The sequence below is a fragment of the Chiloscyllium plagiosum genome, unplaced genomic scaffold (genome assembly GCF_037043375.1).
Source record: "Chiloscyllium plagiosum isolate Xiang-an unplaced genomic scaffold, Cpla_swu_hap1 HiC_scaffold_12, whole genome shotgun sequence".
Taxonomy (NCBI): Eukaryota; Metazoa; Chordata; class Chondrichthyes; order Orectolobiformes; family Hemiscylliidae; genus Chiloscyllium; species Chiloscyllium plagiosum.
The window spans coordinates 9,400,722-9,428,704 of NW_028270150.1; the positions used below are offsets into that span (position 1 = coordinate 9,400,722).

A 27,983-nucleotide genomic window follows, 5' to 3' on the forward strand; every position below is an offset into this window, starting at 1 on the left:
AAGCTGACAGCTCACCACCATCTTCTCAAGGGCAGCTATGGATGGACAACAAATCCTGACTCAGCCAGCAACACCCAGATCCCATGAAAGAGTAGAAAAGAAGAACAGACTCGATGGGCCAAATGGCCTCCTTCCACACTGGATCATCCCTGGAGATTTCCTTTGTCCTGGGTGATTGCATGGCGCAGTATGAAATTTCTACGATTGCCTTTACTTCCCCTGGCCCTCTACGCTGGTCGGTGTTAACAATTTACGGGAGAGAACATTCAAAGGGAATTGCATTTGCACGCTGCGTGCTTCAGTGTACCAGTCAAAGACAGTAATGATAGACTCTGACTGTGCTGGTGCTCCTGCCGAGTGAGAGTAGGGTCATGCAGAGGCCATCGTTATAAGCACTCTCTCTGATTTTTTTTTTTCTGTCTCGCTGTTGCTGCAGCAGGGAAGCTGAATAAAGCCTTATCGTCTCACAGTTCCAGTCCATCGCATTTACTTGCTATTCATATGGAGTGGCACGGTTCAGTGGGCAGCACTATCGCCTGCCTAGGATGGCCTTCATCCACAGGGAATGCTTCCCATCAGCTCCACCTGGATTAACAGCCAACAAATCCGTGACAGCCCCTCACGGAGCCCTTGTGGGGGAGGGAGGAGTGTGTTGGTGGACGATGGAGGGAGTTGGGCGTGCGGGGATAGTGAGGAGATCAACAACTACCAAAAGTGCAAGCTGCTGAGGAATGCCATTGGTGGGTGAGGAAGGAGGAAATGTATACATTTGTGCATGTACGCGTCTGTTTATGTGAGTATGTGTGCATGTATTTATCTGCAGGTCTGAAAAAAGATCTACATATTTTTACTAGGGGATACAAGTGAACAAAGAGAGGCCATTCAGCCCCTTGAGCCTGCTGTGTCATTCAGTTAGACTATGGCTATACTTGTGCACTTGTGGAGAGAGTATGTGTTTGCAAGTTTACGTGTGTGCACAAGTTCATGTCTGTACAGGTGTGCACATGTATGAGTGTGTCTTTATATCAGTGTTACATTTGACTGTGAAAGTAGGTGAATACATTGATTTATGAGATGGTCCAGTGGTATTATTGCTAGACTATTAACCCAGAGACACAGCTAATGTTGACTTGAAGTCCCATTTTAGCAAATGGTGAAATTTGAATTCAATAATAATCTGGAATTAAGAATTTGCTAATGACCATAAAACCATTGTCAGAAAAACCCATCTGCTGCACTAATGCCCTTCAGGAAAGGAAATCTGCCATTTTTACCTGGTCTGGCCTACACGTGACTCCAGACCCACTGCAATGTGGTTAACTCTTAACCACATTCTGGGTAATTAAGATGGGAATTAAATGCTGGTCCACGTCCCACGGTTGAATAAAAGGAAAGAAAAGTAAGAGAATAATGACAATTAATGAATGTATATATAAAAGGATGAATATTTGTGAGTATAGATGTGTATATGGTTGAATGAATGTTAAATGGATACGATGGGCTGAAGGGCCTTTTTCTGTGCTCTAACTGCTAGATGAAGGACAAATATTGACCAGGATGCCGGAGAGAAAACCAGCACTTACAGTTATAGAGACATCCAGCACAGAAACAGATCCTTCAGTCCAACCAGTCCATACCGAACATCATCCAACTAAACTAGTCCCACCTTCCTTCTCCTTGCCCACATCCCTCCAAACCTTTCCTGTTCATGTACTGAGATAAATGTCTTCTAAATGTTATAACTGTACCTTCATCCACTGCTTCCTCAGGAAGTTCATCCCACGTGCAAATCACCCTCCGTGTAAAAACATTACCCCCCATGTCTTTTTTAAATCTCTCTCCTCTCACCTTAAAAATGTGCCTCCTTGTCTTTAAATCCCCCATCCTAGGGAAAAGGCAGCTACCATTAACGCTATCTATACCTCTATAATTTTAAAAGCTTCTATCAGGTCACCTCTTAACCTACTAAGCTTCAGTGAAAAAAATTCCAGCCTACCCAGCCTGTCTGAATAAACCTTCCACACTCTGTGATGTGGTGGCTGTCAGATCTTTCATGGGGGTCTGAGGAGTCAGATAGGACTTCAGTGTAACATCTTAACCAACAGCTGGCACCTCTGACAGTGCAGCACCCTCTCACATCAGCAATGGGACAAAGATACCAGGTGAGGAGCACGGGCCAGGAACTGACATTGAGGCACAACTGAGGCATGATGGGACAGAATGCTGGGAAAGGCGCAAAGGTCTGAATGGCCACTTCCTGTTTGTCCGTTCCTGAGAAAGAACACAAAGTCTTCTTTCACTACAGTGAAACCATTGTTTTATAAATCCATTGACTTGTTGAGGTAAGCTGGTAATGCATCACAACATGGCCATGAGTAATTGTTACCATTCATCAATAGTTTCTCCAGAAATACTCTTTAATCTTAACAGGCCTGAGCAGTGAGATCATTAGTGAAGACAATGGGGCTGAATTCGCAGCACAATAAATAGACACATCCAAGTCTGTATATAATGTATTGCTTTTTCCCTTAATGGGTAAGTGGGCAATAGACCATATATTAACAAGCATCAACCAAGCACTGTCTGGTGTTCTCAAAAAATGCATGACATGTTTTGTCAGCTATCTTGTCATCTCTTCAAAACTCTGAGAACTTTTGCAAAGAAATTGGAAACAGAATCCCTTGTCTCCAATCTCTTCCTCGCTCATCACAAACTTTACTTTTTACCCATTTTCACATTTAAAAAAATAGTAATTCATGGCATCACTAGTGAGGCCAGAATTTATTTCCCATTCCTGAGACTCAACCACATTGCTGTGGGTCTCGAGTCATGTGTAGGCCGATCAAGTAAGGATGGCAGATTTCCTTCCCTAAAAGACATGAGTGAACCAGAAGAGTTTTTACAACAATCAACAGTGGTCACATGATGAAGGGCTTTTGCCTGAAACGTCGATTTCCCAGCTCCTCGGATGCTGCCTGACCCGCAATGCTTTTCCAGCACCACTCTCATCTAGATTCTAATCTCCAGCATCTGCAGTACCCACTTCTGCCTAGTGGTTACATGTTGCCATTACGCCAACTCTCTATTCCAGATTATACTGGATTCAAGAGTTGTCTTGCTGTAATTTGAACCCATGCCTTATATTGGCGTTAAGCTCACAGTTGTTAGACCACTACAGCACTGCCTCCCTTCAACACCAGAGTGATCAATTCGACTTACAGCTTTTTTCCTGCTTGTTCCTTCACAGGTCCTAAACACTCCCTATGTCAAAATTAAGGTTCATTGCAGCATCTCCTACTGGCACAAAGCTGGTCCCTTTTTTTCTAAAAGCTGTTCCTTTTCTCAAGGATACTGTGTCCTTGGTTTTTTTTCAGAGGGGTCGTAAACCGCTCCCAGTTCCGATTAGACTGGTTTGGTACACAGATTAAAGGGTATTGAGAGGCCTTTTTGTTTTTTATGTAAACAGATGAGACTCCAGGCCAAAGTGGTCGTGTTTTACATGTCACCTGTATAATGAAATGGGAGTAGTCAGCTCTATAGCTGAGCAGTCCAGTCCAGAACAGTTAGGGGTTCAGCTGTGTGGAACCTCTCTCCCTCTCTTCCCCTCTTCCCCCCCCACCCCCCCCCCCTCCACCCCTTCTAACTTCAACCTGTAAGCATCTGCTTCATTTTTAACTGCTTTTTAAGGGGGTTTGCTTATTGGGACAGTTGTGCATATTTGGAACAGCATAATTAAGCCGAGTTTGGATAGACTGAGTTCTATAGGGGTTCTTTATTCTGTTTTTTGTGTTTCATTGTGTAGTGTTGTGAATAAATTCCTGTCCATTTTTTTAAAACCTAGTAGTCAACCTAGCTAGCTTACTCCGGGTAATTTTCACCGTACACTTATCAAAACAAATTGCAACATTATGGTCTGGGTTGCCAGCTCAGGAATGTTTTGAGTCGTCTGGCTTAGTCCATAACAGCACATTGAGGAGCCTCCAAAACTGAATTACAGCAGTTAATGCAGGATGGAGGGAGTGCTGCACAGTTTGCGATGTCGTGTTTCAGATGGAGTGCTAAACCTGGGCTGCCTTTTCAGATGGATGTAAATGATCTCCACACTAACAACTCTGAAGAGTGTTATCCTTGGCAAGCCAATGGATTGTAAAAACAATATGTCCACTATAGTAAAAGAAACCCTTGCGTTCTTTACCAACGCAATGGAACAAGATTACTCCGCCAACATCATTAAAAAAGACTGTTTTGTTGTTCTCAGGCTGTTCACGAGGACCTGTGTAAACTGGCTGTTATATTTTCTACATTCCAAATTTGATAACATTTCAAAAGTACCCACTTGCCTGTAAAGGTCTTGAGGATGTGAGAGGAGCTATAGAAATGATCTTTTACCCGTGGTTATTTTCTCTTGTTCCAACAATCTAAGTTTATTCAATGCCAAACCTAGTGACATTGATCCTGACCAACCTACTGTACCCAATTTGTGTTCTTTTAAGTAATTCTTGTCATAATGCAAAGGAGCCCTGAAATATATTTTTTATAATTTTGCTTCAAGCTTACATTCTGTGTCCAGTGGCTCTTTTTCAGAACACTTCAGAACTGGTTACTAAGCATGGGGTCACATTCCAAGGATACATGTTTGACCATTTCGGATTGAGACGAGGAGAAATGTCTTCACCCAGAGAGAGGCTAGCCTGTGGGATTCTCTACCACAGAAAGCGGTTGAGGCCAAAACACTGAATGTTTTCAAGAAGGAGTTAGATATAGTTCTTATGGCTAAGAACAGAGGACTGAGTTGCAGGGCTTTTGCCCAAAACATCAATTTTCCTGGTCCTCGGATGCTGCCTGACCTGCTGTGCTTTTCCAGCACCAGTCTAATATAGACTCTGAGTTGAACAATCAGCCATGATCCTGCTCACTCTCTGTGTGAAGACATGTCTCCTCATCTCTATTAACCCTGTTTTCTCTCCACAGATGCTGTCAAACCTGCTGAGTATATTTTCCAGCAATTTCTGAATTTGTTTGTGTCTGTAATGAGGTGAAGGTCAGAAGGAAAATGCAAGTCATTCCTAGTTTAGCTAAGGTCTGATTGGGTCAGGGTTGGTGATCCGATTATTTGAGGTTAGCCGTCTCCATTTTAAGTTTGATGCAAAGTTATTAAAATTATATTTCTGGGCTCCCATTGAATGATGGACCAGGCTGATAGGACTGAATGGCCTACTTCTGCTCCTATTTTCTATGGTTCTATAATGGGGCCTGGATAGGGATAAGCATCTGTGTTTTAATGGCACGTAGAATTGGAACTGGTTAACTCAGACCATAGACCTTCCCGTAAGAGAGGCGAGGACCAAGTAATTAAATCAAAGCTACTTTGCAATACAAAGAAAGATAAGGAGGGTGGGAACGACGGGAGGTGAAGGGTTAAACTCCCAACGATGTGATTAAGCAACCCTGATCCCTTTGCGGACTCTGTCGCTCTGTGTCCATCTGCCACTGTTTATTCCTGGTATTAATTAGAGCCTCCCAGTCAATGGGAGAGAAAGGCTGGACTCTGACATCAGATTAGTCACACAGTGAGAGCCAACCCCTTCTGCCTACTCCTCCCCAACTCTCTGAACAGCTCCTACACTCAGTTAAGGGGGGGGGGGGGGGGGAAAGGAGACAGGAAATGTTCTGAGTTAGGTCACTACCTCCTCCACCAGAAAATCATTCCATACCATACCGTCATTAAAAACCCAATTTGTTCAGAGAGGGGCCTAAAGCAAATAAGTCCATCCTTCTTACCTCGTCTGGCCTACATGCAGACCCACAGCAATATGGCTGGCTTTTTAATCCCCTACCATCATAAAAACAAGGAACAGGAGCAAAACCAGTAAACCCTTTCAGCCTGCTCCATGATCAGGCTGACCGGATTGTATTTGGAATTCCACATTCCCAATCAATCCTTGACAACCTTTGATTCCTTTATGTAATCACAATCGACCTACCTTCATCTTATTTCAATATTCTTATTGTGGATAAACTACCTTTTGAGGCAGAGTTTGAAAGGCAGACAATCCCCAGAGAAAGAAAACCTCATTCTTGTCCTAAAAGGGTAACCCCCAATTCTAAAACAGGCCCCTATGTTCTGAGGAAGAGTCACACAGGGCGTGGTGTGTGTATGGAATGAGCTGCCAGAGGAAGTGGTGGAGGCTGATACAACTGCAGCATTTAAAAGGCATCTGGGTGGTTACATGAATAGGAAGGGTTTAGAGGGAATGGACCTAGATTAGGTTGGAATATCTGGCTGGCGTGGACGAATTGGACCAAAGGGACTGTTTCCGTGCTGTACATCTCTGTGACTCTATGACCCGGAACGCTAACTCTGATTTCTCTCCACAGATGCTGCCAAGCCTGCTGAACTTTTCCAGCAATTTCTGTTTTTGCCCCTTTGTTCCAGACTCACCCACAAAAGCATATATTGTTTCCACATCCCCATTCTCAAGACCCTCAAGGCTTTTCTGAACCTTCATTAAACCATGCCTTGCTGCCCTAAACTCCAATGGAACAAGCCCAATCGGTCCAAAGTTTCTTCATGACACAAGCTGTCCATTCCAGGCATCGATCCAGTGTCAATTGCATTTACTGCTACATTGTCTGGCACACAACCTCACAGGCAGTAAATCCTGGCCTAGCCACTGACACCCACATCTCACAAACAAAACATTTAAAAAGTCGAAGAATTACATTGAGCTAAAAACTCAGCAGTGGGCAATTCATCCCAATGGCTCTTCACTGTCATCACTGAGCCAAGCATCTGTCAATCTGTGTCTCACCCATCAGTATATCCTTCTGTCCCTTTCTCCCTCACCTTGTAATCCAGCCTGTCCCATACCTGCCTGGGATGGAAGGTGCTAGCTGTGAAGAGAGGTTGAGTAGATTAGGATTGTTTTCATTTGAAAAAAAAAGGAGATTGAGGGGGGTCCTGATTGAGGTCTACAAAATCATGAAGGGCATAGACAGGGTGGATAGAGATAAGCTTTTTTCCACGGTGAGGGATTCAGTAACGAGAGGTCACGCATTCAAGGTGAGAGGTGAAACGTTTAAGGGGGATACATGCGGTAGGTGTCTAAAATGCGTTGCCAGCAGAGCTAGTAGAGGCAGGCATGGTAGATTCATTTAAGGTGCGTCTGGACAGATGCATGAGTAGGTGGGGAGCAGAGGGATACAAATGCTTAGGAATTGGGTGATAGGTTTAGACAGTGGATTTGGATCGGCACAGGCTTGGACGGCCGAAGGGCCTGTTCCTGGGCTGTAAATTTTCTTTGTTCTTTGTTCTCTTCTTAAAATAAAATCAATGCTATTTAGCTGAATCACTTCCTGTGGGAATGAGATTCACATTCTCACCGTTCTAGATAATTCTCAATTCCCTCTCGGATTTATTAGAATCATAGAGGTCTAGTTAGGTAAAATTAGAGCGCATGGTATTGGGGGCAAAGTACTAACTTGGATTGAAAGTTGGTTGGCTGACAGGAAACAAAGAATAGTGATAAATGGCTCATTTCGGAATGGCAGGCAGTGACCAGTGGGGTACCGCAGGGATCAGTGCTGGGACCGCAGCTTTTTATAATATATACTAATGATATAGAAGATGGTATTAGTAATAACATTAGCAAATTTGCTGATGATACAAAGCTGGGTGGCAGGGTGAAATGTGAGGAGGATGTTAGGAGATTACAGTGTGACTACCTAAATGGAATCAATTTAGGTAAAGGGGCAGTACAAAGAGATCTGGGTGTTCTTGTACACCAGTCAATGAAGGTAAGCATGCAGGTACAGCAGGTAGTGAAGAAGGCTAATAGCATGCTGGCCTTCATAACAAGAGGGATTGAGTATAGAAGCAAAGAGGTTCTTCTCCAGCTGTACAGGGCCCTGGTGAGACCGTACCTGGAGTACTGTGTGCAGTTCTGGTCTCCAAATTTGAGGAAAGACATTCTGGCTATTGAGGGAGTGCAGCGTAGGTTCACGAGGTCAATTCCTGGAATGGCGGGACTACCTTACGCTGAAAGATTGGAGCGACTGGGCTTGTATACCCTTGAGTTTAGAAGACTGAGAGGGGATCTGATTGAGACATATAAGATTATTAAAGAATTGGACACTCTGGAGGCAGGAAACATGTTTCCGCTGATGGGTGAGTGCCGAACCAGAGGACACAGCTTAAAAATACAGGGTAGACCATTTAGGACAGAGATGAGGAGAAACTTCTTCACCCAGAGAGTAGTGGCTGTGTGGAATGCTCTGCCCCAGAAGGCAGTGGAGGCCCAGTCTCTGCATTCGTTTAAGAAAGAGTTGGATAGATCTCTCAAGGATAGTGGAATCAAGGGTTATGGACATAAGGCAGGAACAGGATACTGATTAAGGATGATCAGCCATGATCATATTGAATGGTGGTGCAGGCTCGAAGGGCAGAATGGCCTACTCCTGCACCTATTGTCTATTGTCTATTGTCTATTGCATGGAAACAGGCCCTTCGGCCCAACTTGTGCATGCTGCCCAGTTTCTACAATTTAATCGAGTCCCATTTGCTTGCATTTGGGCCATATCCCTCCATAAATATCCCATCCACATTCCTGTCTGAATGTTTCTTAAATGATGAAATTGAACTCACCTCCACCGCTACCTCTGGCCTGTTCCAGCCACTCACCACCTTCTATGTGAATAAATTGCCCCTCTGGACCCTTTTGTATCTCTCCCCTCTAACCTTCAACCTATGCCCTCTAGTTTAGACACCCCTACACTGGGGAAAAGCTGTTGGCTATCTACCTTATTTTTGCCTCTCATTATTTTACAGATCTCTCTAAGTTCACCCCTCAGTCTCCAACGCTTCACGGGAAAAATGTGCCAGCCTCTCCAAAGCTGCTCCTTATAACCCTTCTTGGATATATTCTTGGACTTTCATTTTGTTCATTCACAGGATGTGGACATCACTGACAGGGACAGCATTTATTGCCCATCCCTAATTGCCCAGAGGACAGTTGAGAGTCAATCCCATTGCTGTGGATCTGGAGCCACAGTAGGTCAGACCCAGGTAAGGATGGCAGATTTCCTTCCTTGAAGGTCCATTTGGGTTTTAAAACAATTCACATGGTCATCATTGAGCTAGCTTTTTAATGACAGATTTTTTTTGTTGAATTTAAATTTTACCTTCTGCCAGGGTGGGATTTGAACCCCAGCCCCCCCCCGAGAATATCAAGCAAAGGAAACAAAGAACTGCAGATGCTGGAAATCAGAAACAAAAACAGAAATTGCTGGAGAAATTCAGCAAGTCTGACAGCCTCTGTGGAGACGAAGCAGAGTTAATGTTTCAGGTCCAATGACCCTTCTTCAGAACTGATTGTAACTGGGAAAAGTTTCGTACATACAAGTTGTTCTGAATGCGTTAATGTAAATTTGCTATAACACGATGGATGAATTGGGGACACTGTCTCTACAGCGCGAACCTTTAAAGCATGTGTTTGCTGTAAAATTGTTACATTGCCAACACTTTAAGCACTGTTTCTAAAGCGTGATTTTCCTATAATGTGGGATTGCACAAGACTGCAACCATTGTGTTACAGAAAAACTGACTATGTGTTGAAGATGGGGTGGGAAGAGAGGGGGCAGGATTAAAAAAAATTGTTGAACATGGAGTCCAGAGAGACAGAACAACAGTTGGACAGACAAAGGAATGGGAGAACCAATGCTAACAATGGGTTGTGCATGGTAGCAGCCCATGTGATGACATGGTGCGTGGGATTGGGGTCAGGACCCGGTCACAGCAAAGGAACGGTGACATACTTCCATGTCAGGATGAACTTGCAGGAGGTGGTGTTCCCATGTATCTTCTGCCCTTGTCCTTCCAGATGGAAGTGATCGTGGGCTTGGAAGGTCTGTCTGAGGATCTTTGGTGAGTTTCTGCAGCGTATCTTCCACAAAATTTCATAAAATTACAACGAAAAATTGTTGATGTTATTAGTTACCGCAGCTGGGAGTGACTGGGTGGTTACTAGAACAAGATAGAGGTCTGACTTTGCTGATACCTCTCTCTACCTCACTACAATGCACACTCGTACGACTACAGGCCTTTGATAACCCCAGCTCAGACCACACTGACAGACAATGGAAATTTGATGACTGGACATTGACCTATGAAATAGGACACGTAAACTCCAATTGACCAGATTTCTGAAGGTTTCAGCACATGATCTCCTGCCCCAGCCGGTCAGACAACGTCCAACCAAGAAGCAAAAACTTTCACGCCGTTATTTTAAACACCTTTAAGCCTGGCGTCCTCTTTCCCCAGTGTTTTGCTGACATCCTATTTCTGGAAGTCCTACATAGCTTGGTCTAAATGGTAACCTGACCACAAGGGTGCCTAGAAATGAGCTAATCTGCCAATTAATTGAAATTATGACACTCAGACATTTTAAAATCCCAAGTCGTTTTAACTTTATGGGAAAATTTACAACCTCAATTGACTGATTCTTGGTCACGCTCCTGCGAGTGTCCTTTCCCAGCCATGATCTCATTCAAGACAACTTCATGTGGAAAGATACATCGGGAGGAAAGGGAAGGGGGGAGGGGACAACGGGTGTGGAATGCTCCTGTTTTTTTACCCAGTGAAAGGGCAGGCACAATTTCCTGCTCCTAACCTTGTCGGTGGTAGTTATTAATATCCATTAACTATTAGACTGGGCATTACTGCTGAGGTCTGTCATCCTCACTAACTGATATTTCACAAGACTATATGCACTATGTTCCATCAAGAGAGGATTTTAACAAAGACAGTACCCAGAATCTTGTAAGTAAAATAAAAATCAACAGCGAGGAGAGTTATGTTAAATTCACAGAATTGCAGAAATGTTACACAACAGAAGGAGGCCATTCAGCCCCATTGTGTCTGCTCATTTAAAATATGACAGAGGGAGTTGGATGAGAACATCTCGAAGGTTAATGTTTGTGAGTGAGGGAAATCTGGTCTCTAGAATCATAGATTCCCTACAGTGCGGAAACAGGCCCTTCAGCCCAATAAGTCCACACCGACCCTCCAAAGAATAACACACGCAGACCCATTCCCCCCACCCTATTATCCTATATTTACCCCTGGCTAATGAACAAAACCTACACAGCCCTGAACACTATGGGCAATTTAGCGTGGCCAATCCACCCCAACCTGCACATCACTGGATTGCACATCTCTAGAGAAACTGGGATTGTTCTCTTCAGATAAAAGCAGGTTAAAGGGAGATTTATTGGAACTGTTCACAATTACGAAGGCTTGTGATAAAGGCACAAATGTTCCTAGGGCAAGGGGAGGTCGGCAGCCAGAGGACACCTTTGTTAAGACAATTGTTCAGGAAGGTTTATTTTTAAAATGGCAAGTTATTGTGATCTGAAACGCGTGATCAAAAGGACAGTGAAAGTCAGTTCAATAGGAATTTTACAAAAATGAGTGAAATAACACTTCAAAGGTAAAACTTCACAGGGCCCTGGGGAATGAATACATTGGCAGCAGTGAGTAGCTACCTCTTCCAAAGAACTAAAGGCCAGAATAGATTGAAAGACCTGCTCATCTGCTATGATTCAATCTCAGCCTCCACTGCAGAAAGGTCAGGGCCAGTCCATTGCACTTTTCCATGTCACATGAGTTTCACCAAGTGTCCAATGTGTTGACGAGTTGAATTTCACTCAAAGGGATCAATTGGCAACCCACGCTGCATTCACCAATTACAAATGGGCAGTGCCAGTCACTTAGATGCCTTGAGCTGGTAAAGAATTACTGCCCTGATATCCATCCAGAGAATGTGGAGGCAATGGCCTGGGGGTATTATCACTGGGTTATTAATCCAGAGAGCCAGGTAACATTCTGAGGACCTGGGTACGAATCCTGTCAAGGCAGATGGTGGAATCTGAATCCATAAAAATCTGGAATTAAGAGTCTAATGATGACCATGAATCATTTGCTGGAAAAAGCCCTTCTGGTTCATGAATGACCTTTAGGGAAAGAAGTTGTCACCCTTATCTGGTCTGGCCTATGTGCAACTCCAAACCCACAGCAATACGGTCAACTCCTAACTCCCCTCTGGGTAATAACAGATGCACAATAAATGCTGGCCCATTCAGCAGTGCTGTCATCCTGTAAATGAAGTTTTAAAAAGCACTTAGTGCCGGAACGTGCCCACGGTGCTTAGCTGTGATCGAAATGATTCAGGGTTTTGACAGGGCGGGTGGTGAGAAAAGGTTTTCACAGGCCGGAGAGTACGGAACAAGGGAAACAGGCAAAATAGTAAGTGGACAGAAATACAGAACGTCTCCACCACCAGTCGTTACACCTGGCATGGGATTCCTGAAAAGTAGCAAAAGCAGATTGAATCATTGCTTTCTGTGGGACAATGTGGGACATAGTTAAATGGGGAATCATTCAAGGCAGTGGGAAAAGGGCAGGAACAGTAGAATGAATTGGAAAGCTCCTTGAAATTACTAGTCCAGAAGCTATGGGCAGACTAGCCTCCTGTTTTGTGCAAGTCTATAATTTGGTGAGCTTGGACGTCAAACTCTTGTATTGAGTCATAATGTGGACGTGTGGGTATTGGAATGGAGGACTGATCTGCCAAAGCTCATCCACAGGGAAGGCTCAAGGTGCTGATCCTTCATGAGAATCCTCATGGGCTACTCCTCCTCAACAAGATTCCCACACCAGAGACAGAGAGGATGATGAAACTCGGACTGTCACTTATCTCCTCTCTTCCTCGTCCTGCGACCGTCACCTAGGGGTGAGGACACTGCATATTCCCTCATCCTTTTCACAAGCCCACTGGGTCAGGTTGGGAGGAGCAGGGTTGAGATGGGGAACTCACATATGGCTGCAGTCCTTGCGTCCCCCTCGTGACTGATTGTGAACGAAGCCTGAGCTGGAAAGGAGCACTGAATGCCAGAAAGCCTGGCGTCCAATTCATCACTGGAGATATTTCGTCAGTGCTGCCGATTTCCTGTATTACACCGTCCCCTCGGTACTTACCACCCCCCCCGCCCCAACCTGTCACTTTGCTCTGCGCTTTTTAATCTTTCTCCCTTGAATTACATTTCCAAAAAGGTCACTACCATCCAATTAGAACCTTATCAAAGATGCACATGCAGGCTGTATTCAGGCTCATCGACTCCCAGTCATAAATCCACAAATTGCACATCAGAATTTCCTGCATTATCATAATGAATAAAAACAGTAGCAAGCCACTTGTGTGTTTGCCAGAAAATCCCTCCGCCTCCCTAAGCCTGACCCGCACCCCGCCCAAAAAAAATTACTGTAATCCATAGGCCTGACATTGAAACAATCGACAACAATCACGGCTACACTAATGAACTAAAGCACGAGGGTATACGGTGTTTCATATTTCAACAGGCTAGAAGGAAACTTTTCTTCCAGGGCATCACGACAAAAATCAGCCCTCACATTATATTCAGTTTGCACGTTATATCATGTTCAGGTCATTAATCATCATGGACAGTATTCAGGGAGCTTTACTCTGTGTCTAAGCCCGTGCTGTCCCTATCTTGGGAGTGTTTGATGGGGACAGTGTAGAGGGAGCTTTCCTCTGTATCTAACTCCGTGCTGTCCCTGTCCTGGGAGTGTTTGATGGGGACAGTGTAGAGGGAGCTTTACTCTATATCTAACTCCGTGCTGTCCCTGTCTTGGGAGTGTTTGATGGGGACAGTGTAGAGGGAGCTTTACTCTATATCTAACTCCGTGCTGTCCCTGTCCTGGGAGTGTTTGATGGGGACAATGTAGAGGGAGCTTTACTCTATATCTAACTCCGTGCTGTCCCTGTCCTGGGAGTGTTTGATGGGGACAGTGTAGAGGGAGCTTTACTCTATATCTAACTCCGTGCTGTCCCTGTCCTGGGAGTGTTTGATGGGGACAGTGCAGAGTGAACTTTACTCTGTATCTAAGCCCACGCTGAACCTGTCCTGGGAGTATTTGATGGGGAGGGTGTAGAGGCAGCTTTACTAACCCTGTGTGCTGTACGTCTATCTTTGGGCTGTCCCTGTGCCCATCAAGGGTAACTCCCCCTCCCTTCCACACACACACACAAACAGTAATGGTTAACTCCCCCCCACCTCCTCACATTGTGCCTCCTCCCCAGTAAATTCACCCCCACACTCATTCTGAGTGGGCCCATCAATCTCTGTGTGAGGGTCAAGGACTGGTTCCTCTGTGGTGATGCCTGTGTTAAGGACATGGCATGAGGCCATTCAGCCCAATGGGGAAAGTATCACTTGCATGAAAGATAAAAGCTAAATCTGAGAGAACTTTCCTTCTTTTGCTGCCATTCACTATCTCGGGCACCCTAAAGTATTTTACAGCAAACCAAGCAATTCTTTGAAGTGGAAATTCTACTCCACGATGGGGATGTCTGGGAGGATCCTGCGCACAGCAAGATCCCACAGGCAGCTAATTTTTAGTTAATGTGGTTGAGGGACAAATTTAACTCAGGATATTGGGGAAATACCCTCTTTGTCCAAATTTCTGGGGTCCTTTTTATCCAGTTTCAATGTTATCTGGAAGGTGTGTGTGCGTGTGCGTGTGTGTTCAAAATGCCTGAGTGTGTACCCTGTGCCAGAGCTAGTGTCTTCAGAGGCTAGAGGGTGAAAACTGGATCAGAATTTGATAAAAGAAAATACCAATCATTGCCTTGAAACTATGCTGCTGGGGATGTATTAGCTTACCTGTGTTACAATATAGTCTCTAGCAAGCCTGGTACAAGAGAAATCAGGTTTACTGCACAAAGAGATTGACATGGTTAATCCATCACATGAGACATGGAGTGTTCTGTCAGGGCCATTACAAGCCCAGGAATTTGTTATAAATTGGTGAGACAAGGATGCTAGCGGCTGTACAGGGTTTTCATTTCGTGGATCCAGGCTGCTTGGACTCAAAAAAAAATGTTTTGTTTAAATGTCACGATAAGCCAAACGCTGAAGCACATCACTCCGCAGCCCCGAGCACTGGAAGGGCCGCATGAGTCAGAGGGCAAACTGGGGACGAGTCAAAAACAAGAACCTGCATTTCTATAGCGTCTAACAATGCAGCACCACAGTCCTTTGCAGGTGTCAGTCAGAAGTCACATGGCACCAGGGTTATCGTCCAACAGATTGGATGGAGTGTGGAGCTAGAAAAAGCACTGCAGGTCAAGCAGCATTAGAGGAGCAAGGGAGTCAATGTTTCAGATCCAACGTTTCTGATGAAAGATTCTGAGCTGAAACATCGACTCCCCTTCTCCTCTGATGCTGTGCTTTTTCCAGCCCCACTCTTGATGCTCCAGATCTGCAATCCTCACTATCTCCTTATAGTCCAGCAGGTTTATTTGAAATCACAAATTTTTTGGAGCGGAACCCCTTCGCCCTGACCCAGTGTCATGTGACTTCTGACTTTGTCCAACACCGGCACCACCATGTCACTTTTGCAGGAGTGTCACCTTAAAAAACCTGTGCCACACGGGCAAATATTAAGGCTGATGACCAAACTGAACAAAGTATTACACTTTGAGAAGTGTCTTAGCGGAGGAAGGAGAATCAGAGAGGCTTAAGGAGGCAATCCCAGGGTTCAGGGCCCAGGCAGCTGATGTCACAGCCTACACAGACTAGAACGCTAAACAGAGCAGAGTTGTAAGATTACAGAGATGTCAGAGAAATGAGGGGGGCTGACAGGATTGGGGGGAGGAGGAGGTGGACTGTTAAACGAGAATCAAGATAAGAGTGGTGCTGGAAAAGTATAGCAGGTCAGGCAGCATCTGAGGTGCAGGAAAATCGACATTTTGGGAAGGAGCCCTTCATTCATTCCTGATGAAGGAGTCCCGCCCGAAACATCGATTTTCCTGCTCCTATGATGCTGCCTGACCTGCTGTATTTTTCCAGCACCACTAATCTCCAGCATCTGCAGTCCTCACTTTTGCCTGTTAAACAAGAATGAAAATTTGACAATAAAAGTGTGGATAGACCAGAGGAACGCAGGTAGACCAGGATTGCAAGGGGTTAATGGGCAAATGAGACGTGTTTGGACACACAGGCTGCAAATTTTTCTTTTTATTTGTTCATTTGTGGGACATGGGTGTCGCTGGCTGGGCCCAGCATTTATCGCCAGTCTCCCTAGTTGCCCTTTGAGAAGGTGGTGGTGAGCTGCCTTCTGGAACCGCTGCAGTCCGTGTGCTATAGGTTGTCCCACAATGTCCTTAAGGAGGGAATTCCAGGATTGTGACTCAGGGTCAGTGAAGGAACGGTGATATATTTCCAAGTCAGGATGGTGAGTGGCTTGGAGGGGAACTTGCAGGGGGAGGTGTTCCCATGTATCTGCTGCCCTTGTCCTTCAAGATGGAAGTAGTTGTGGGTTTGGAAGGTGCTGTCTTTTGTGAAATTGGATTGAGAATTAGAGGGGGAGGCCAGTCAAGCCACAAAGGTCTCAACAGGGCAAATGAACTGTGGCAGGAGAGGTACAGATAACAGACCCATCATTTGGTATAGGGATGGACAAGCACAAACCTTGGTCTAGATCAGAGTGGTGCTGGAAAAGCACAGCAGGTCAGGCTGCATCCTAGGAGCAGGAAAATCAACGTTTCGGGCAAAACCCTAAATCAGGAATGACTACCTGGTCAGGTCCACACCCCCCCCCAACAACCCACCCTCCCTTCCTGGCCCCTTCCCCTGCCACCACAGGAATTACAAAACCTGCGCCCACACCTCCTCCCTCACCTCCATCCAAGGCCCCAAAGGAGCCTTCCACATCCGTCAAAGTTTTACCTGCACATCCACCCTCTATTCCTGCTCCTTGAATGCTGTCTGACCTGCTGTGCTTTTCCAGCACCACTCTAATCTAGACTCTGGTTTCCAGCATCTGCAGTCCTAGTTTTTACCAAGCACAAAGCTTGGAATGTCCTGGACTCAAAGCTTCATTCTCCAAGACATTGCTAAGAACAAAATCTAAGAGTTGAAGTAATAATCTCTTTTTAAACCATTGTACTGCTTTTCATCATTCTCTCTACACACTTTTAACTGTTCTCCAGAAAAGTACAGGAGATGGCGGAAGAGACAGCTGCATAACTGGGTAAGGCAGGAGGAGATCATTGGCAGTGACCTGGAACTTCAAGCAGTGTGCTCAGAGTTAGCAACCTTTCAAATAGAAGTGTGAGAAAAGCACAATACACTTATCCACTTGTTTTTTTGAGCACCTTGGCTCTGTTTCTGATTCCAGATTCCACTTGTCTTGGTGTTGCCAATGAAGACAGACTTGCCAGACACTGGAAATACTCAGGGAGAGTATCTGGGTTTCAAAAGATGTTAAAGTTTGATTTCTCTTCAATGTATTGGCTTACTAGCAATAATCATTTTGACAGGGGCGATGATCTCAGTACTTTGACAGTCAGGAATCATCCATATCACAGAGAAAGCTGGAGAAACTCAGCAGGTCTGTGGAAAGACAGAGTTAACATTATGGTCTTCTTCAGAACTTCAAGTTGAATCAAGTTAACTTCTTCAAGTGAAGAAGAGTCATACTGGACTTGAAATGTTTGCTCTGTTTCTCTCTCCACACATCCTGCCAGACCGGCTGAGTATTTCCCCAGCATTTGTTTCAGATTTACAGCCACCACAACACTTTGTTTTAATGTGGGCATGGCTCCCGTCTGTTTCACTGCTGACTGTGGGAAAGCAGGCAGCATGGCTGTGGATGAGTCACGTGGACCGGGAGTGCATTTGGAGGTCGGCAAGAATTAGAAATGGCCCAGTCTCTTGGGATTTACATTGCTCCGAGATGCACTTGTCACAGCAAGCCTGCTGTCTTCACTAAAGCCTGGCCCAGCTGCTGTCAACAGCCAAAGCAAGAGGCAAGGCTTTCTGTACTGCCTCTCTTGTTGACAGCGATGTCATCTCTGAGCCAGGCCTTGACATTTGAGGGTGACAAGGACTGGCTGGCTGGTAAATTGATTGACCTTTTCTTGGTTCCTTATCAAAGCCAGCGAGAGAATAGAACTGCTTTGAGCAGCTGCTGTGGTCCGATTGTACGTGCAGGACAACAATGAGAGGACAATACTCACCAGTGAAATTACAGACAATTGACTCATGTTTTACTGCTGCACACACATCTTGCTTGTCTTTGTGACAATTTCTGTATGTGCTCAGTGTGTGCATGAAAAAACAGAACGATTCACTCTGGTCCAATACTGTTTCAGCATCAGGTCTTGTACACATATGGTACAAGGTGAGTATAAGGGAATGATTCACACCAGCCTCGTACTGTTTAGTCCAGAGCGTTATGCCACACAGTCAGCTCCTGTACTGATGCAGTTTACACATACATGATTTCAATCTGTGCAGTTCTTTTTTTGAAGATTCCCTCCAGTGTGGAAACAGGCCCTTCGGCCTAACAAGTCCACACCAATCCTCTGAAGAGCAACCTACCTAGACCCATTCCCCTACACTTTACCCCTGACTAATGCACCTAACACTTTGGGCAATTTAGCATGGCCAATTCACCTAATCTGCACATCTTTGGACTGTGGGAGGAAACCGGAGCACCCGGAGGAAACCCACACAGACACGGGGAGAATGTGCAAACTCCACATAGAATGTTGCCCCAGGTGGGAATTGAACCTGGGTCCCTGGCGCTGTGAGGGAGCAGTGTTAACCACTGAGCCACCGTGTCGCCCTGTGCTCATTCTGGTCACACTCCAATATACCAGAATCTTCTTTGCCATCATTATTTTATAAACTATTTTGTGACGGTCACTTTTACTACTTCCAAACCTACCTCCCCAACCCCCCCCCCCCCAGCCAGCATTTCCCCCTTCAGTACCTGTGTTCAAATTCAGACTCAATGCGCTGGTAACTCCTTCTAACTGTTTTGCTCTTTCTAGCTGCAGACAGTACTTGGCTCCCTCATAGTCCCATCAAACAGCATGGGTTCACCCACAATGAATGGCCATTTGGCATTGGGAGATCAGGGGAGGTGTTACATCCCTCATGTCCAACAGCTTCCCCACTAGTAAAAAGGACAAAAGGAATGAAGAGGGCAGATGGGGACAACATATTTCAAATTTCCTCTGAGATGCTTGCTCGACAATGAAAGACACAGCGCACACAATCTCGAGAGGTGGGCTTTGTAAATCCGTTCTATTCACTCTTCCACAGACACCCCCTCCCAAACCCCTCCACTGGACCATTGCATGGAACCTGACAACTTTCAGCCCAGTTTTGCCTGTCTAAAGTAATTATGCATTATCAGAGGGGCCAGACTAAAAGGATGGCCTGTTTGTTATCCACACGGTTGGGCGAGATTATCGGGAGAGGGTAGTTGGAGCAAAAGGAGCTGCCAAGATCCATCAAAGGTCCTCACTGCCTGGCCAGATCTCCCTCCCATTGCTGAGCTGACAAGGCAGCTGATTGGCTGTGGTTAATGACAAGCCCTAGGCTCTGGACTGCTGGCTCCAGATGCATCATACAGAATGGGCAGTGGCAGTGAGGAGGCTGAGAGAAAGGCCAAAGATTACGTACTTATCACAGACAGTAGAGAAAAATCAATTCCTCTTAATCGAGCAAAATGACATTTTAAGGTTTTATGAAGGCTGGCCATTCTGACTTGATTATGTGAGAAGGAAGATTAGTAAACTGATGGGTTTGGGCTCGGGGCATTTTTATTCCCCCTGTCTTATTTATGTTGTAAAATTATTAGATATTTTCTAATCAGCATGTTATTAGACACATCTGGGATTTGAACTCAGGCCTCCTAATCCAGAGGTAATGACACTACCAAGGTCCCACAAGGGCTCATTGCTAAATCACTACCTGACACATGTCAGACTACCATCCACTCAGCCAGCAGACAGGGTGGAAACTGTAACCAACACCTTTTGTGTGAGAGGTAAAACCAAACACCTTCATAAAAGAGCTCCTGGTCCCAAGAAGAGCTAGGGACTTCTCCCTAGTGTCCTGGGATTCTTTCATCCCTTTCAGCTCATTTGCTGTCCTTACATCAGAAAGTACAGCACCAATTTGTGCATACCAAGATCCCATTGGGTGATCCCAGATCATCTGTACATTTTTAGTGAGGGATAAATATTGAGTGAGTTGAAGGATAAAAATATTGAAACTTGGAACAGGACTAAACCGTTCAGCCTTTCCAGCCTGTTCTGCCATTCAATATGGCTCATCCACCATCTTAATGCCCATATTTCTGCTTTCTTTCATATCCCTTGATATTTGCATAATTTAACATCTCTATTGAATATTTATTATATTACTGTTTGCAAATTGGTTTCTGTTTCAGGGTCGCTGCAGAGTCCCAATGAAGTTCATCACAAGCTGGAAGAACAACCACCTCACCTTCCTTCCTGGTACCTTGCAGCCACAGGGTCCAACAGTTAGCTTAACACTTTGAAAATGAGAATGCGCTCCTCCAAGTTCATGACCAACCCCGACACCCCAAGGTCCTGTTGGGTATGGGTCACTCCCAGCACAGCCAACACATTTTCAACTAGTTCTGAGGATGGTTCACTGATTTCTCTCACCATAGATGCTGCCAAACCTCCTGAGTTTTTCCATAAATTTCTACTTTTGTTCACATTTTCAACAATTTACACTTCTCATTAGCACCCAATCAGCAACTACCTCCCTCTCAGCTGATCATCAGCAAACCCTTTGCTTGCCTCTCCCTTTACTCTCTCCCTCTCTTGGCACCATCTCCATGTATTTTACTCAGTCCTTCCTTTCCGTTCTCATGAAGGGGCAATGGCCACGAAATGTTATTTCTGTTTCTCTCTCTCTCTCTGTCCGCAGATGCTGCCAGACCTGCTGAGTTTCTCCAGCACTTTCTGTTTTCATTTCAGGAGGCTGCAAAGAGCTCTGTGGCATTGTGAACACCAGTGAGATGAAAGAGTAATGACCAGGATGCTGGGGGAAACTCCTTTGCTCTTCTTTGACTGTGGGACCTTTTTACATCCATCTGACTGCGTCAACAGGAGACAAATCACTGAAACTTTGTCCTGGTACTGCAAATGTCAGCCCTGAGATTTGAACCCATAGGTTTCTGGCTCCAAGGTAATGGGACGCAGAGGTAACGTGTTTTTCATGAGGAGTTCCATACCTCTACATGCAATGACACCTGGGAATGAGTTGACGGCGGCTTGTATTTAGGCACAACCTTCAAAATAATGAAACATCCCAAAGTGTTACACAGGAGCATTGTCAAACAGAGGGTTTCACATCGAGCCCCACAAGGAGATATGAGGTCAGATGACAAGTGCTTGGTCAAAAAGGTAGGTTTTAAGGAGAAACTTAAAGGAGGAGGTTAAGATTGGGAACATAACAGGTTGAGGAAGAGCATTTCAGAGCTTAGGGGCCAGGCAAGTAAAGGAACATCATGGAGCGATTAAAATTGGCTAGATACATAAAGCAAGAATTCAAGGTAGACATCGAACAAGGTTGTGGGGCATAAGGCAATTGTCGAGATAGGGAGGGGGTGAGACCATTGAGGAATGCGGTTCTGCGCCAACTCCAACCTTTGCATCATGCCCAAATTTTGACCCGATCCGATAATGAAATGTTACCAACTCTGCTTGCAGGTAGTCCTGGAGGTTTCATCCCACACTTTGCTTCCTATTGTGCTACCCATGCAAATCTTCACCAATACCTTCATGCGTAGTTGGTGGAATGGTCAAACAGGAATAAAACAATGCCTTTCCTCCCAGGATTTGCTTGCAACAGTGTCCCAGACATTCCTCTTTCATTCTGAGGTGTTCCAGCTTAAACTGTGTCTTGGTTGGTATCCCTCAATAATTCAGATTGTCTTTCAAAAGCAGTGACACAAGTTGGGAGGGGGCACAGTGGAGGGGAATCACTTTGCACTTATTTTTCTGGATTAGGGGAAGATTATGCCTGTGGTTTAGAAGGAGCTGACAGATTAGAAGTAATAGGAGTACAAAAAAATTGCAAATGCACTGGGAACTTCACCTTAAGAGCCTGGGAGCAAACAGCAGTTCGTGTTCAACAAGAACTCAATGTTCCCAACTGTAACTTCAGCGCCATCTGTTAATAAGGCTCTAATCGACTGCTTTAAATAATTAAAAACGTTTAAGAGAAGACGCCTTTAATCACGAGTTAGTGGCCTTGGAGGGACATTGTGTCTACAAGAAGATAACAGCCGGATCACGTTGGCAGACAGATAAATCATTGCCAGCTCCTGATGGTTACTCAGGCAGGCCAGGTAGGTGCTGCCCTTGGTAACCTCAGGTAGAATTGGTGTGGGTTCAGGAGGAGGTTCGAGATCAGCAGCAACACGGGGAAAGTCTTGGCGAGTAATTCATGCTCCCGACTTCTATCACTGGAACCATCCTAACCCCCCCACCCCCCACTTAATTCTGTAAAGCTGCAGCGACGCAAGGCACAGTATCTGCAGACAGCCGGGCTCGGATAAACAGCAGTGTGAGATAGCATTGGGAAAATCTGGTTTTCAGGTGTCGGCTGAGGGGTAAATAGTGAGGCTGGAGAGCTTCAGTTGGGGTGTGGCAGCGGGGGGTCTCAGTTGAATGATGCTTCCGGGGGATGGGTGCGCTGACAGTGCAACATTCCCTCAGTATTGCAATCACTGTACATCATGGAATTGGTGCTGGAGTTCAGATCGCCGCATTATCTTTCTGGTGGAGTGGCGAGAGTGCCTCATTATTGAACCAGGGACAGCCACAGGACAAAGACTAAATGTTTGGCTATTAAGACCCGAGCTAAAAACCGACAGCTGAGCAATAAGGTTTGGCAATATGTCACCTAGTGCTTTGATTAAAGTGATTGAATTGTGTAATGGAAGCAACTTAGACATCAATACATCTGTAAACATCTCATGATCAACACTTACTGTAAATTAACCGATGCTAAACAATGTTAGTAAATTTACATGCAGTAAGACAACTTTTCACTGAAGGGCAGTGTTGTTGAACGACTCTGATTTATTTCCGACGCAGTTCATTCCATTTAATCTTCCTTTCAGAAATGATCAAAAAATAATTGTAAATGGCTGACAGAATCTTGGCCTTCATCACAAGACAGCTGGATTATAAAGTTGTGTTACAGTTACTTTACGTTCTGGTAAGGCCCTGTCTTGGAGCACTGCATTCATGCAAACCACTCTACTGGCCTTGGAGTGGAACATGATGTTTAACAACAATGGCACCCAGCTAAAGGGGTTACATTCAAAGGACAGATGTATTGACGAGCCTTGCAGTCCCCAGTATGCAGAAAACTGAATGGATGATCTTAGTGAGACCTGTACATTAATTAATTGTGCTCAGGGCATTGATTGAATGGTGAGGGTTGAAGTGAATGTTTATTTTGCGGTGCAGACTGACAATGTCAGTGTTTGGTGACTCATGCTTGTAACATGTAAATCTGTAAATAAATATAAAAGTGCTTGAAACTGGGCTCCAGCTCCATTCTTCACCCATTGGCTTTCTGGGAAAGAGCGTTTAAAATTATTCAATGTTGAATAAACGACAGGGAGGTGATGGCCCAGTGGTATTATTGCTAGACAGTTAATCCAGAGACGCAGGTAATTTCCTGGGGATCCAACTTGAAATCCTGCACATGGTGGAATCTGAATTCAATAAAAATCTGGAATTTAGGGTCCAGTAATGACATGACTTATCTTTCAATTGTCAGGGGAAACCTATCTGGTTCACTAATGTCTTTGAGGGAAGGAAATTGCCATCCTTACCTGGTCTGGACTATATGTTGGAAAGTACAGAACACATTAGGGTTTGGTTAATCAGGAAGCATTTCATTATTCAAAGGATACTGAGAACATGGAACATTGTCCCTTAACCCTTGATTCCCTAACTGATCAAGAATCTCTCTATCTCAGCCTTAAATATCCGCAAGGACTCTACCTCCACAGCTCTGTGTGACAAGGAATTCCAAAGACTCACAACCCTCTGAGAGAGGAACAGTTCCACATACCCTGGGAACCTTCCCGTAGCTGGGCTCAGCAGAGTTCCTCAATCAATGAATTTTAACTGTAAGAACATGTGGACTCTTCAACATAACAGTACCACAGACTAGACCAACCCCATCCTCGCTTGTCAATAGCACACAAATAATCACTGAGGAAGAGCACAAATCCATTGGATGGTTTTCTAACTTTATAATGCAGGGCACTGAAGGCCAATGGGTGTCTTCTTTTGAGATCGAGTTAATCACAAGATCAGACCTGATTTGAATTGCTCAACACCATCAGAACTGGTTCACTCATGCACTGAGGCAGTAAGAGATAAGCACTCATTCTCTATTCTGTTTGTGCTGAATACAAGAAATCAACATTATCTGAGCCAATTGACGTTTTGACCCTGAGTTGACTTTCTAATGCCATTCTCTCCATCTCGAAGACCACAATCTTCTCCGACTGTAATAATATCTTCTTCACTCAGAGACAGGAAGGACTGCAGATACTGGAAGTCAGAGTCAATAGATGTGGAGCTGGAAAAGCACAGCAAGTCAGACAGGATCGAGGAGCAGGATAGTGAAGGTTTCAGGCCGAAACTCTTCATCAGTACTGGGGAGGGGGAGGGAGCCCAGAAACCCAATCACAATAGCCCCCTACTTTATCACCAAATTCATCTATCACCATCCCACCCTTCTTTTCCCAGTCCCCTATATACGCCTGGGCTCCCTCCCTTTCCCCAGACCTGATGGAGGGTTTCAGCCCGAAACGTTGACTTTCCTGCTCTTTGGATGCTGTATGACCTGCTGTGCTTTTCGAGCAATGAACACCTTCTTCACCCTGTCTCAGCTCATTCACTGCTAAAACTCCATTCCTTAGTTACCGACTATCCCAATTCTATCCCAACCAATCTCCAGTCTCCTACTCTCAGTAAACCTCAGTTCATCAAAAAATCTGCTGCCTGTATCCTCACATGTACCAACTTCTGTTAACCCTCGCACCCTCTGTCCTTGCTGACTTGCATTGGCTATTGGCTCTGTTTTAAAATTTTCACCCTTGTTTTCAAATCCCTCCATGTCTTTGTCTCCTCCCTATCTCTGTAATCTCCTCTAGTTCCTGTACCCTTAAGATCTCAAGGCTCCTCCAACACTAGTTTCTTGTCCATCCTGAATTTTACACTACGCTGCTGCCTGTGCAAGGGTTACACCTAAAACACTGACTTCACCACCTCCTGATGCTGCTTGGCTTGCTGTGTTCTTCCAGCCTCCTGCTCATGCCCAACTTATGGCATTCCCTCCCTAAATTAATCTCCTTTATGTTGCTCCTCAAATCCGAGCTCCTTGACCGAGTTTTGAGTTTCTTGTTACCTCCTCATGTGGCTCAGTTTGTTCGATAATCACTCCAGTGAAACATCATGGGATGTATTACATGAAAGGCTGTCATTGCTCTGGTAATACAGATACATTATTTTACAAACAGAAGGAAAACCTTTAAAACCTGAAACTGAAAATTGCAGATGTTTGCAGCAGATGATAATCGGGGGAGTCAGAAGGAAGTTGAACCAGGTTTTCGAGTTCAGTGCCATTGCTAGCAACGTTTGGGGGCTGTCAGATGGACTGTAATACAGCAGTGAGATCTCCCCAAGGGGATCATTCTGCCATCCTCAAACACAGCTGAACAGATAAACCTGTACCTCACCCCATCATAAACTGTGGGATCTTACTGTGTGCAAATTGGTTGCCATGATTGCCAGTAACATTATTAATTACTTATTCTCTCTTTCCTTTCTACATTCCATTCCTCTTGTTCATTCCCTCTTTTCCCTTAATCCTTCCTTGCCTCCTTTATTCCTTTCCTTTGTTTTGTTCCTCCTTTACTTCCCCTTTCGTCCTTTTCTCTTTTTCTTCATTTTGCTAATTTCCCCTCTTTTCTCTCTCTGCTCCTCTCCTGCTGTTGCCTTGCCTTGTGTCAGTACTTTTTGTTCTCTAATTCCTTGTTTCCTCTGCATTCTGTTTTTGTGAGTGATTTCTGTCTGTTGGAGACACACATACAGACATGCACCCAGCACACATGCACATACACACATAAATGGATGCACAGACATGCAGACACACACACATACATCCCACTGATACAGGAGAATACTATTCATTCTGTGTGAAGAGATGTCTACTCATAAAAAAGCAATTGCAAGAACAATGGTTAATAATGCTAATAGATTATAACTCCTGCCTGAGGCTGCATTCCAAAGATTAAAAAAAATCCAAGCTCACAGATCAGCTAATAATCTTAAAGCTGTGACATCCCACAGGACGACAAAGAATTAACAGTCTCAGTTATTAATTCCCTTCAGTGGTTTTAAAGTCATACAGAAAGCAATAACAGCACGTACAGTGTATCTGTCACAAATAACCCACTAACTACTAAATGGATTGCCATCAATCTTTAAATGAGTGCATAACTTTATTAGCAAGATATTTTTCATCTAATTATATTATATTAAGGAAGAACATTCATTTGCACTGTCATGTGTGGGGTCAGGTCAAAACTGGTGAGGTAGAATAATTCAATTTTCTATTTTTGAACAGCATGCCCCCTCAAACAAGCAATGTTCATCACTAACCAAGTACAGGAATACTCAGCAAAAAAAAAGCCAATAGATTGTGTTTATGCCCAGGAAGGAGATGGCCATCAACCCTGGAAACAGTTTTCATTTCAGTATGAGCATCCAAACCCTCCCAGGACAGGGGCAGCACAGTGTTAGGTACAGAGTAAAGCTCCCTCTACAATGTCCTCATCAAACACTCCCAGCACAGGGACAGCACGGGGTTAGACACACAGTTAAGCTCTCTCTATGCTGTTCCCATCAAACACTCCCAAGACAGGGACAGCACGGGGTTAGAAACTGAATAAAGCTTCCTGTACACTGTCCCCATCAAACACTCCCAGGACAGGGACAGCACGAGGTTAGACACACAGTTAAGCTTCCTCTACGCTGTCCCCATCAAACACTGCCAAAACAGGGGCAACACAGGGTTAGATACAGAGTAAAGCTCTCTCTACACTGCCCTCTACACTGTCCCCATCAAACACTCCCAGGATAGGGATAGTATCGTGTTAGATACAGAGTAAAGCTCCCTCTACACTGTCTCCATGAAAAATCCCAGGACAGGGACAACACAGGTTTAGACACAGAGTAAAGCTCTCTCCACACTGTCCCCCATCAAATACTTAAGAACTTGGACAGCATGGCGTTAGATACAGAGTAAAGCTACCTCTACACTGTCCCCCATCAAACATTCACAGGACAGAGATAACACAGGGTTAGATACAGAGTGAAACTTCCGCTACTCGTTTACATTGAAATTAAAACTCTGTGTACACTATCCCCAATAACATCTCCCTGGGCAGGTCCAGCACAATTTGCAATGGTTGGTTGGATTATTTACAGTGTTAGAGTGTTTATGGTGTTAGAGTGTTTACGGTGTTAGAGTGTTTAGCGTGGTGTGTGACAGGAGATGAAATGCATGTGGTCAGGTGCTCTGAGTCTAAGGGAGAATTGCAGTTCAGGAGCTGAATGTCCTTTACCCATTTTGAGTTGACTTTTCTGGTTTGTTCCAGAAGCATGGCACTCACCGACAACCTGCAATGAAGTGTGCCTCCTCCAGAAACTAAGGGGAATACTTATAGTGGAGGGGAAGAAGCCTGGGTGATGAATGGATGCTGTGTACAGTTGACTATAACCATGGTAGAAAATTACTGCTCTCAAGCATTGCAACAGAAGGAGTAAAAATAAAAGATATAATATTTCAAACCCTTCCTGAGAGTGTTGTATACTTTGCATAAATCGAGCTGCACCGATATTAAAAGCTATCGCATTTGGTATGCTCAGATTGATTTCTTTCGTGTTGATTTGATACCTTGAAAATACCCTCTGGATCTGTTTGGTGATTTTAATGTTTCATTACAATCGCAGACAATGATTGAATGTGTTGAGTGC

The 27,983-nt window shown here is 44.7% G+C and overlaps 1 protein-coding gene and 1 long non-coding RNA gene across 7 annotated transcripts in view; one reads left to right on the forward strand and one right to left on the reverse strand.

Moving 5' to 3' along the window:
* robo2 (roundabout, axon guidance receptor, homolog 2 (Drosophila)) overlaps positions 1-27,983 on the reverse strand; it is a 1,751,833-nt gene that overhangs the window by 515,565 nt on the left and 1,208,285 nt on the right. The window lies entirely within an intron of this gene.
* LOC148148486 (uncharacterized) lies at positions 493-27,800 on the forward strand. Its single transcript, XR_015758734.1, has 2 exons — positions 493-740; positions 27,605-27,800. It is a non-coding gene; the product is annotated as an uncharacterized LOC148148486 (long non-coding RNA).